The sequence below is a fragment of the Myxine glutinosa genome, chromosome 11 (genome assembly GCF_964187855.1).
Source record: "Myxine glutinosa chromosome 11, kmMyxGlut1.1, whole genome shotgun sequence".
Classification (NCBI taxonomy): Eukaryota; Metazoa; Chordata; class Myxini; order Myxiniformes; family Myxinidae; genus Myxine; species Myxine glutinosa.
Window position 1 is genome coordinate 58,388,145 of NC_136271.1, and position 12,884 is coordinate 58,401,028.

At 47.6% G+C, this 12,884-nt stretch overlaps 1 protein-coding gene across 1 annotated transcript in view; it reads right to left on the reverse strand.

Moving 5' to 3' along the window:
• Nucleotides 1-12,884, reverse strand: part of LOC137436683 (endothelin-1-like) — a 78,681-nt gene that overhangs the window by 32,741 nt on the left and 33,056 nt on the right. The window lies entirely within an intron of this gene.

Genomic DNA, 12,884 nt, shown 5'->3' on the forward strand with positions numbered 1-12,884 from the left:
TCTCACGATCAAGCAAAAAGGTCAAAGACCATCAATCTAGCAAGGCGAGTAATTCACAATGCTCGATTTACTACGAGCAATTTCCATCCCAAATAAACCTCCTTCAACTCAAGTTTTACAAACTTTATCATTGTTCGGGGACGTTTGTTTGAATTAACAAATCTCCTTCCATCACCTCCTGAGAAACAAAAGGCAAAGTTGGTTCAACTTTTCCAAGCTCAGGAATGAATATTGAGACGTTGCTGATGGGATCAAGTTGGATGAGTGAAGTGAACTCGTGTGTTTTCTTGGCTTTCGCGAACAACACGGTGCCAATCATAAGCGGAGGTGCACTATCGTTGTGCTGCGATTGCAATTGATGAGTGTCTAGGCCCAAAGCCTTGCGCCATTCTTATCGCGCAGTGTTAAGAGCTCGTGTTTATAAACTGGAAACGGTTTGTGTGAAACCAGCTGCTCTTGCATATAATTTACACAATTGTGTGAAACTTGCATGCCGTTTGCACATTACAATTTGGCCGACTCGGAAACGTTTGGACGATTGGGATAAACAGCAAAAGGACGTTTCAATCGCAAAACTATAAACGGATGCACGTAGTTCTAAAGATAGAGGTTTTTTTTGGCAAGAATTGTTCACATATTGGTGTGCCAAAAAAAAATCCCGCCTTTTTATTCACCATGAATTTATTACCTGTCACCGAAGGTGGATGGAGGTTATGTTTTCACCCCTGTCTGTCAGTTTGTTTGTGAACAACATATCTCAAAAAGTTGTAGACGGATTTGGACGTAACCTGGTGGAGAGGTTGGGTGTGTGACGAGGACTAACCGATTCGATTTTGGTGAAGATTCGGATCCGGCTAGTATATTTCTTTTACGTGATTCTTCACCATTGGGAGATAGGGCCAAAACCAATACATAGCACGATATCTCAAAAAGTTGTGGACGGATTTGGACGTAACTTGGTGGAGAGGTTGGGTGTGTGACGAGGACTAACCGATTCGATTTTGGTGAAGATTCGGATCCGGCTAGTATATTTCTTTTACGTGATTCTTCACCATTGGGAGATAGGGCCAAAACCAATACATAGCACGATATCTCAAAAAGTTGTGGACGGATTTGGACGTAACTTGGTGGAGAGGTTGGGTGTGTGACGAGGACTAACCGATTCGATTTTGGTGAAGATTCGGATCCGGCTAGTATATTTCTTTTACGTGATTCTTCACCATTGGGAGATAGGGCCAAAACCAATACATAGCACGATATCTCAAAAAGTTGTGGACGGATTTGGACGTAACTTGGTGGAGAGGTTGGGTGTGTGACGAGGACTAACAGATTCGATTTTGGTGAAGAATTCGGATCCGGCTAGTATATTTTTTTACGTGATTCTTCACCAATGGGAGATAGGGCCAAAACCAATACATAGCACGATATCTCAAAAAGTTGTAGACGGATTTGGACGTAACCTGGTGGAGAGGTTGGGTGTGTCACAAAACCGAATCCTTTTGATTTTGGTGAAGATCTGAATATGGTTTCGGATGTGAGGATTATTAATTTTTTTAGTGATTCTTCACCATTGAGAGATCGGGCGAAAGGCGATTATATGACATTTTAAAAAGTTATGGACGAGTTATGACTAAACTTGGATGAGCTGGTTAGGAGACAAGAACAAGCCGATTCGATTTTGGTTCAGGTCCGAATCCAGCACCGGCCTATAATTGGGATACAAAACATAAACTGTTCAGCCTGGCAGAGGTATGCACTCTACCGGGTGGCGTTCTAGTTTTTCAAGTGTTTTCTCTCTTATTTCAGATAATGATGGCTGAGGTACTTTTGGAAACGATGCCCTGGACAAATGAAGAAGAGGCTTTTTCTGTACAATCTTACATCAAAACACTATCCTTTGTCCAAACCTAACGAAAGGGCAAGAGAAAATTTAACTGCAACGATGCCCCATATAAAGAGATACATGTATTATTCAAATGGACGAATACATTTCCAGAACAAGGAACTGTGCACAACCTCAATTCAAAATCTGTGGAGCGACCAACTCATTCTGGATGTCCTTCGCTGAGAACTCCTGAGGTCATTGAGAGGGTCCAACAGTTGGTCGGAAACAGTCCAAAAAAAGTCGCTTCACCGCCTCAGTCAAGAACTTGCACTGAAAGTGTCAAGTCTCAAGAGGATTCTCCATGATGGCATGAAATTTTATCCATATGGAATAAAAGTCAGACACAAACTCACTGACCCAGACAAAAACAAGAAAAAGAGCAATCAGAGATTGCAAACCCTCGCCAGGATGTATTTTCAGTGGTTTTTAAGGCTTTTGTGTGAAAACAAATATGGCGGCCGAACCACGTGACCGATGGTCATTTTTTTTTTTCTAAACTAATTTATTCCTAGATTATGCTCAAGAAATTTCATCTTGATTGGATGACGTTTTGTACTTGTCGAATCATGACGTCATAATGGAGGCACCTATGATATTGTTACGGACACGACTTAGATGTTATGATGGGCCGAGCGGAATGGCCGCCGTGTTCGCACAGTTTACCCGATTCCACCCGACGTTGACCAAATCGCGCTATGCTAAATCAATGAAGGAAAGGACACAACGGCTGGGATAAATGAAACGACACAAGGGGTACAGTTCTCAAGACCTCCGGAGGAGGATATAATTGGTGGTGGAGAAAAGGGGTAGATTACAAGGTAAGAGGTAAAGCACAGAAAAGATGGGCACTTAGTTACAGTCTTATCTTATCCCCGACAGACCACAGACAAACGGAACAAGACTGACTTACACAGGGATTGATGACAAGGAAGGACAGGCAGTCGATAGCACAAGGTGCACCTTGGCTCAGGGGCAGAATCAAGCACGGTCCAGTCCAGAGATGCGGGGAGGTATTGCAGCGCTCGGAGGTGGCATCTCTCTTCCTTCAAGTCCAGCGCGCATCTGACGTCACCTCCCTCTTCCTGCGCATGCTCAGCGGGGAGTGACACGCCCTCGGCTCGTTGGCTCCGCCCCAGATGGAATCGGTCCGCCGCTTCTATTGGGTGCGGGGGGTTACCGGGCTCCGCCCTTGACGAGGAGCTGACAGCGAGCCCCTACCTGGTAACCCCGTCGAGCACATGCTCGATGGCGGCTCGTTGGAAAGGCATGGTGCACTTTCAACACCCCCTACCAACCAAGCCGGAGTGAGGACGCACACTCCCCGCGCCGCCGCCGCTGTTGTTGTTGTTGTTGTTGTACCATGAGGAAGAGCTGCGGGGAGGTATTGGGAGGTCCTAAACTTCCTAACGGTGCCATACAATCACATTCTGGTGCAACGAAGAGTCAGAATTAATGGAAACGAGTCCTTAACTGACATAAACTAAGAATAACTAGCAAGATGTCCTATAGTTGTCTACGTGAGATGCGGTGGACCTGGATGCGACATTTAATGGGGGAAATAGGGGAAGGTCGGGTCTACAGAGTGTTGTTTACAGAAAATTGGACTAGGGAATGGGGAATTGGGGATAGTTGGGAAGTACTGAGGAAATAGGGGAATATTTACAAGCGGATATGGATGGATGCCAATCTCATATCCGCAACATTGCACCCTTCTCTACCTCGGGGCGTCCCGACCCGATAAATTTTTACCTACTTTAGTGTGGCACTCAGATGTAGTTCCCTCTACTATTAACTCAACCCTGAGTGCGACAGTTTTACAGATATTCACAAATGAGTAAATATGTCCCCCTGCGACGTTGCACCCTTCTCCTAACAGAAACACACCCACAGGATAACCGAATCACGGAAAGAATCCTCAAACTAAACATACAGCCGGTAGGGAGCATCATTTATACAAGACTACACTGATATTTACACTACAATCCAGGACCTGTTCTTTGAGGAACACATGCAGATGTTATGCATAGAGAGAGAGCACGCATGCCAGCATCGATACACAAACCCACGAGTGCTCTGTGGCCCTACGGCCTTTAATAATGTGCAGAGCACCCCATCCAAGCACCAAAAGCACCACCCCATTATGCACAGTCAGCACCATCCGGTGCACCAATAAAGTGTTCAATAAAAAAGGCACAATCAAGTGTCCATGGTCACCGGTGGTGTCGCAGCCGGCCGATGTTCTGCCGCTGGTCTTGCCTTCCTGGAGTGCACTTGGCCTTCTGGCTTCTTTAAAAATAAAGAAAGGCACCAACCGCGTCCATTTCTAAATTGTGGCCGTCAGGGGGCCAACTATAAGTGGTTCACCTGTATGGCATAGGTGCCACGTTGACCCAGAGGTCCATCAACGGGTGGTGCTTGCCCGCAAAAGAACTGCGGTCCATGGTGGGCGGCCACAAAAATTGCGGTCCATATGGTGTATCGATCCAGGCAGCAAGCAGCGAAAGTACAGGCCCACAACTGCGGAGCCAGCACCTCTCTCTCCTCTCTCTCTGCCCCAAAGCCAGATCCTCGGAGGTGGGAGACAAAATAAGACAAGTGAGCAAGGTGGTAAGGGCGCAAAAGTGCACGCAATGCAAGGTAATGCACACTGGGGGCACATGGGAACCAGGTGAGACAGGTACGTTCCTACCGTACGCCCCCCCCCCCCACCAGGTAACCTACATTGCCCCTCCCTTACCCCTTACTGTATCCACAAAACACAACACTACCCATAAACATCTACTTTACACATCAACAAACGTCCCTACTGTCTTCCCCGTTCCTCCCATAAACCAAATTCGTCTTCTCTCCCTCCTAACCAATCAAATTTGCCATTTCCAACTCTCATCAAAATTTGCCATCACCAATTCATCATCAGTCCCTCCTAGGGAGGGAGAGATGGAATCACCCCAATATCTTATCCACGTCGTGATGCGTCTCACAAATCCAAACAGCAATTTTCACTTCCTGCAACACAGAACAAAGAAACACAGGTGTGGAGTCATCATCACCACAGGTAAGTGGCTGCGTATGGTGCGACAGGTTCATCAATCCTAACTATTTCCTAAATGACTTTAACAACTTTACCTTACCCGGGGTCTTTCCCTGCCAATCCATTGGCCAACTTACACTATGGGTTCTAAAAACCAATTCCCATTGACCAAACTGTGGTGCTTCTCAATTTGGGGTCTCACTCCCCCGATTCATCTCCCGGTGCCCTCGCACAATTTCTGGGCTGTGACGTGTAGCTCTCCCAGCAGGTCTACCCACCTGCACACCTCCACCACTGTAGTTGCCACCCGAGCTTACCTGCTCCTCACCCTAACCTAACTAACTGGGGAAGGCCCTCTCGCACTCTCACCCCCTCAGTGCCCTCTCTGGCACGGGCTGCCCGATCCACACCCGGGATCCTCAGGCACCCACTGACACTAACGGCTCCCAGAGCCCACCTGCGGCCTCACCTGGCCGACATCCTCACAGTGGTGGAGTGCCCAAACCAACTACACACACTAACAGGCTACACGCCCAGCCATTTCCACAACACTAATGCACCCATCCACAATACCATTCTGCAACCGCACCACAAATGCCAATATCCAACCACAATTTACCTATACCCTCTACCTAACACTTACACTACCCGCCCCGGGTACTCGTGAAAAGGGGTCCACTCTTCCCCCATCCACACCTTCGCACCATACACACCACTCCGTACCACTTACTCCAACTCTCTCCACACCACTCATTCCAATACTCCATGTATTCCACACACCTGTACTTGCACACCTGTGCTCTCACACCTGGTGCCACCTGCACCCTTCTCTCCCCAAAGCGCATTCGCGCTGATCCACAACACTCACTGCTCCACACTGCTCCACACACCTGTCCAGTTCTCACACAGCATCATCTCATCTAACTACTCCCCTCTGAAACTTGCGCTTCCCAGTCGTCCCTTTAAACTATTGCGCTCCCACGTCATTATCATCCACACTAAACTACCTGCGTCCCCACTACAGGTATCAGTCACTAACTAAACTTAACGTTACCTAATGTCATCTTCGCTAGATCCCTATCAATATCCTAACCCACCCGGGCTAGTTTTCACTGCCATACACCCCATAATCTATTGCTCCTTTGCCCCCAAAATAGGAAGGATGGCAGGGATGCCACCCTTACCCACCGTCATACGGCGCGAGTGGGAACTTGTGGGACCACCTCGTATGTGAGTCGTTGCCCGCCTGCCGGACCCCGTGCGTCGCCCCTTGCGGGGTCAGCGCGGGGCCGAACCGGCCGGGCCCCCACAGTACATTACCCCCAAGGGGCTCCCGTGCCTCCCCTGTCCCTCTAAAAACTACCCCTGTTGGTGTCGATGCATGGGTCACACTTCCGCAACCCGCTACCCATTCCATACCACCACAACCTTGCTCACTCACACCTCGCACCTCTCCCATCACCGGACCCTCTCGCTCGCACCCTCGTTCCATACCCTCCGGACCAGCCATACACCTCACTCTTGGCCTCTCACGAACATCCGGGTCTATCTCGACCCCCAAGCTTATTAAATCACCTGGCGCATCATACGCACGACCATATTGGTCACCACCTACACCGGGTCCTCTTTCTCTTCGCTTCTCCTCCATCACCTGCGAATCCCTCATCCGGTTAATGAGCACATCATCACGATCCGAACACAGACTTTGGACCAATTCTTTTACTTCCTCTTTTATCTCTTTCTTATCCTCTCTCCGTCGCTTCTTAATTTCGCTCACCCCTTCTTCCACTTCTTCTAATTTCTGCTTCACCTCCTTCATCTCCTCGTGCGCCCCCTTAAGTTCTTCCTCTAACTCCACCTTATTTTTTTCTATGTGCTCCCGCACCTCCCGCTCTTTAACCTCCATCACCTCTACCACCTTGTTCATTTTCCTCGTCAGGTCCTCATGTACCGTCTGACACTCTTTTTTAATTACCCCGACGTCCTTTTTCATCTCCTTCTGTGTCGATTTTAAACCCTCTATTACCGCTGTGTTCTTCTTTACCTGGTCCCCCAACTCCTTTTGTCCCACTGTCAGTTGTTCTACTCCCAGCGTCAACTCCTCTATACCACCTTGCAATTTTACAGTCCCCTTTCTCACCTCCTTCTCCATGCGCTCCTTACAGTGCCTCACCTCCTCGCGCACTCCTCCGACCTCCTCACTCACCCCTCTTCTGATCTCTTCTCCCATCACTTGCATCTCCTGCCCAGATGCCACCCTCATCTGCTCCATTTCCTCCCTGTGAGCATCCAATTTAGTTTCTACCCCCATTCTGACCCCCTCTATCTGCTGCCCCATTTGTTTAACTTCCCTTTCCGCTTGGTCCCTCATGTCCCTCAATTTGCCTTCCATACTGTTTTCTAACCCCTCTAACCCCTTTTTCATCCCTTCCATCTGATTCTCCTGAACGGCCATTCTGTTTTCTACCCCCATTAACCCCTCCTGTATTTCCCCTAATCTATTGTCTAATCCCTCTATTCTACTCCCTAACCCTCCGATCTGGGCCCCCATCCTTTGTTCTAACCGTTGGCTATTGGCCCCCATGTCCTCCCTCAATTTCTCGCTATTGGACCCCATGTCCTCCCTCAAGTTCTCGCTATTGGACCCCATGTCCTCCCTCAATTTCTCGCTATTGGACCCCATGTCCTCCCTCAATTTCTCGCTATTGGACCCCATTACCCCCAATTGCTCACTCTGCAGTTTGAGGGACGCCTGCATTTGCGCCATAAATTGCTCCATGAGGGCCTGCATTTGGGCCATCCCTCCCACTTGTGCAGCGGGTGCGGCCGCCGTAGCTATGTGCGAGGCGCCATTTTGCGAACCTGCCGCCCTCACTGCTTCGCTCTCCTCATGTCCCTCAATTTGGTCCTGGATCGACCCTGCCTCACTCTCCTCTACCGGAACCCAGCCGTCTTGATCTGCCATAGCGCGACTTTCAAAATTCGGGTTTTTATTTTTGTAAAACAAAATCAAATTTCGCCGTTAATAATTTCGAGCGCGTGAAGCGCGCTTCGGGTCCAATCCCACTTCCCGGCACCAATTGTTACGGACACGACTTAGATGTTATGATGGGCCGAGCGGAATGGCCGCCGTGTTCGCACAGTTTACCCGATTCCACCCGACGTTGACCAAATCGCACTATGCTAAATCAATGAAGGAAAGGACACAACGGCTGGGATAAATGAAACGACACAAGGGGTACAGTTCTCAAGACCTCCGGAGGAGGATATAATTGGTGGTGGAGAAAAGGGGTAGATTACAAGGTAAGAGGTAAAGCACAGAAAAGATGGGCACTTAGTTACAGTCTTATCTTATCCCCGACAGACCACAGACAAACGGAACAAGACTGACTCACACAGGGATTGATGGCAAGGAAGGACAGGCAGTCGATAGCACAAGGTGCACCTTGGCTCAGGGGCAGAATCAAGCACGGTCCAGTCCAGAGATGCGGGGAGGTATTGCAGCGCTCGGAGGTGGCGTCTCTCTTCCTTCAAGTCCAGCGCGCATCTGACGTCACCTCCCTCTTCCTGCGCATGCTCAGCGGGGAGTGACACGCCCTCGGCTCGTTGGCTCCGCCCCAGATGGAATCGGTCCGCCGCTTCTATTGGATGCGGGGGGTTACCGGGCTCCGCCCTTGACGAGGAGCTGACAGCGAGCCCCTATCTGGTAACCCCGTCGAGCACATGCTCGATGGCGGCTCGTTGGAAAGGCATGGTGCACTTTCAACACCCCCTACCAACCAAGCCGGAGTGAGGGCGCACACTCCCCGTGCCGCCGCCGCTGTTGTTGTTGTTGTTGTACCATGAGGAAGACCTGCGGGGAGGTATTGGGAGGTCCTAAACTTCCTAACGGTGCCATACAATCACATTCTGGTGCAACGAAGAGTCAGAATTAATGGAAACGAGTCCTTAACTGACATAAACTAAGAATAACTAGCAAGATGTCCTATAGTTGTCTACGTGAGATGCGGTGGACCTGGATGCGACATTTAATGGGGGAAATAGGGGAAGGTCGGGTCTACAGAGTGTTGTTTACAGAAAATGGGACTAGGGAATGGGGAATTGGGGATAGTTGGGAAGTACTGAGGAAATAGGGGAATATTTACAAGCGGATATGGATGGATGCCAATCTCATATCCGCAACAATATCATTATTAACATATTTTATTCCACATGGAGAGTTCTTTACAATGAGCCATGTCTTTTTTTTTTCTATTCAGCGCTTTCTGGGATATAGAGGTGCAAGGTTTTTCGGTTTCTCCAAGATGGCGGCCGAAGCACGTGACCGATGACGTCATCATTCATTTTTTCCCCCACCAGTTTATGCCGACATGGCGCTCAATAATTTTCATCTTGATCGGATGAAGTTTTGTACTTGTCGAATTATGACGTCATAATGGAGAAACCTATAACATCATTAACATATTTTATTCTACATGGAGAGTTCTTTACAATGAGCCATGTCTCAATTTTTTCCATTCAGCGCTTTCTGAGATATAGAGGTGCAAAGTTTTTTCCATTTTTCCAAGATGGCGGCCGAACCACGTGACCTATGACGTCATAATTATCATTTAAAAATTCTACAGGTGGGGTTGCATCTATGGTGAAAATTTCCTGTCAATCGGACCAACGGTTGCAGAGAAAATCATATTTATTCTATGCGGACAAACAAACGGACTCAAATGCAATACCCTCGACTCTGGCGAGGGTAACAAGCATCTTTGGATTTTGGAGAAAATTGAGGAGCCTGGTTTTTCGTTCTCCGATGAGGCTCACTTTTTGCTTAATTGCCGAGTCAACTGAAATAATGTCTACTGTGGCACAGTACAACCTGATGAGGTGTTCCAGAGACCCTTACATTCAGTTAATGTCCTGGTGTGAAATGAGCAAGCATGGCATCACTGGACCATTCTGGTTTGAAGATGAGGACGGTAATGCCATGACTTGAACTCTGCACTACTCTGAGCACTACATTGACGTGCTGAATGAGTTCTGGGCTGATCTTAGTCACAGGAGAATCTTTTAAAGAGAACAACAATGGTTTCGGCAGGATGGGGTAACCCCTCACACCGCAAATGAGTCCTGTGAGTGGGTGACAAGCTACTTAGGTGAGAGAGTGATTGGCTGACACTTCAGCATTGAGGATTCTTCACATTCCCCTGATCTGAGCCCCCTATAATTTTATCCTTTGGGATATCTGAAACACAATGTGTACAAGGATAACCCGAGAAGCATCTTTGAGTTGAAACAAGCAATCACGGAGAAAGTTAGATCCGTCCCACTTGCTGAATGTCAGTGCATAATAACCAACAACTTCGACCGTCATGTTCAAATCTGTATTCAGCTCAGGGGTGGACATTTGGAGCATGTGATCGACAGAGTGCCAAACTCAAGTCTTGCAAGTTACAGTTCTGATATTTGGTACACCTGTGTCACAGAAAATGTCGCAAATATTCCCGAAGTGTTATGTAATTCAGTTGTCGAGTTTGGCAGTGGAGGGGAAGAAACAAGCATCATAACAGCCCACCCTTGAGTTATCAATGGCCACATAATAATCATGTGATGTAGTGGCTTTTCGAGTATTTTGTGGTCTCGCTGATGGCGGAGGTACACAAGAAGTAAGTTCTTGGGAGCAGAAACCGAAGTAATATCTAGAAAAGAGAAAGAGAACCAACTTTGCTGTGTAATTTGAGCAGGTTGAGTTTTGAGGTCAGATTGGGAGAGTTGATAAGTCAGATTACTTTGGATTCAATTCTGTCCAGTAAGTATATGGAGGTAGAACCTCCCCAGATGTGAGAGCAGTACTCTATACGAGGATGAATCGATCCTTTATATAGTCGAGTGTGGAGCGAGTGCACGCGTGAGTCAGGGTGGTGATTGGTCGGAATGAAGCAGGGTGATCATTTTATTGGTGATGAAACCATTAAATAGGTATTTTCTTCATTCGATCTGCAGGAAGGTTGTGCGTTTGTTGTGCGTTTTGAAGGAGCTGAATATGAAGGAAGGTTAGATGGCATTGTGTCAGGTCATGGCAGGAAGACAATGGTTGTGATACCTGTCTGAGCAAATGTTAGCAAAGTTTACTTGGAGGATTTTAAAAATAGGTACTGGATATCGGGTAGCCGACTGAAAGCAAAGGGTGGAGAAGTAATGTTTCTGGTATTTTTCCGAGAACAGGAAATGGAATATAATTTGTGAGCAATTTAATAGATGTGGTTAGAAGAACTAAAAGCACCCGCTTGCTACTGGAGCTGACCTCCGGACACCCATCACACCGCGTCTCATCAGAGTCAGGTAATTATCCTAATGATTATAATTAATGCCATGTCGGCCCATCAGCACAAATTTATCAAAGGGAGTTTATGTTTGAAAAATGTATTGCAGTTCAATGAAGTAGTTTCGGATTGGATGGACGAGGGAAGTGCAATGGATGTAGTATATCCAGACGGTCACGTGGTTCGGCCGCCATATTGTGTTTCGTGAAAACACGAAAACCCCTTTTTCTCTGCAACGGCTGAACAGATCGAGGCCAAACTTTGCAGGCAGAATCGCATACACATGACGAACAAAAAAAGTCAGCGAGCATGACGTCATGCATCACATGGTTTCAGAGTTATGACGTTTTTAAGCATGAACCTTTAAAACCGAGCTCCTCCGTCATTTTTGATCCAATCGAGGGGAAACTTCACAGGTCTGTTCACGGTGTCAGTCTACTAAAATGTCCTTTTGGAATTTGCGATAGGGCACGTGGTTTGGCAGATATCGTTGATTAAACGAAAATATTTAAAAAAATTAATGGATATCTCTTGTTTATTCTAGAGTTCTCCTCAAGCCGCACCACACGCCCTCAGCCTTGTCTCGCGAACGTCAAAAGCGCGACACAGCGCGCGCCTTCAGGAGGGGCGGAGCCAAGCCGAGCAACATATATATATACACATCGATCATTGATCGTGAACCGGAAAATATAATAAATTACTGATATTTAGCGACTCGAAAGGTTCTTTATCAACAACTTCATATTTTCTCGTGCTTCTGCTGACCTGTCTGCAAGGTGTATAAATCGAAGTCCCGAGTGCGAATCACAGGTGAGCCCGTCCTGAGGTAATTAGCGATTGGGAACGATTCAGAACCTGTGGGTAAATAACCCTTGGTAATTTCCCCAACAGTTTTCCGGACGACAGACTGCCGGTAGGGGACATGTATTGCAGCGCAATACTCAGAATGCTTGTTAAACTAGCACAGGTACCCGGCGTTGTAGGGCAATGCCAGGTCCCTCCTCCCACAATCCACTTTCCTACCAATCCACTTTTTCACTCACTCACCGCAGGCAGGTTGGTGGTCTTTCTGTCTTCTACCGACTCCTCTCTGGCCTTGCTCCCCCAGCTCTCTCTGTGCTCTGTCCCCCCAATATTCCTTCAAGTCGCACAAGATCTGCCTGCAACCCTCTTATTGTTAAACTGCCAAAATCTCGGCTCTCTGCTCACCTTCACTCTTTCATTCCCCTTTTCTCCCGCCTCTGGAACAAACTCCCCCACTCCCTTTCATCCCGCTCCTCCCTCCAGGTCTTTAAAACAGCTGTTCACCACCATCTCTTATCTTCCCCCATCCAAACCTTGATCTTTTCTACCACCACTAATTCACCCCAGATACACTTTTTTGAAATTCCAACTTCTTTCCTGGAAGTCCTTGCAGTGTTCATATATTTTATACCTCTCCCACCTCCCCCCAAGCCTTCTCCCTCCCACATTTCTCTCGATGACCCTGCTCTCAAATGTTGTGTTTGTGTCCTTCCCCCTCTCTCCCCATCTTGTCTACCGCTCCCCTTATTTTGTGTTTTATGTGTCGGTTTGACTTTTTGTGTGATTAATGTTAGCTCTTTCACGAGCCTGGATCTTGTATACAAAAAACAAATTGTCCATTTCATGGAGA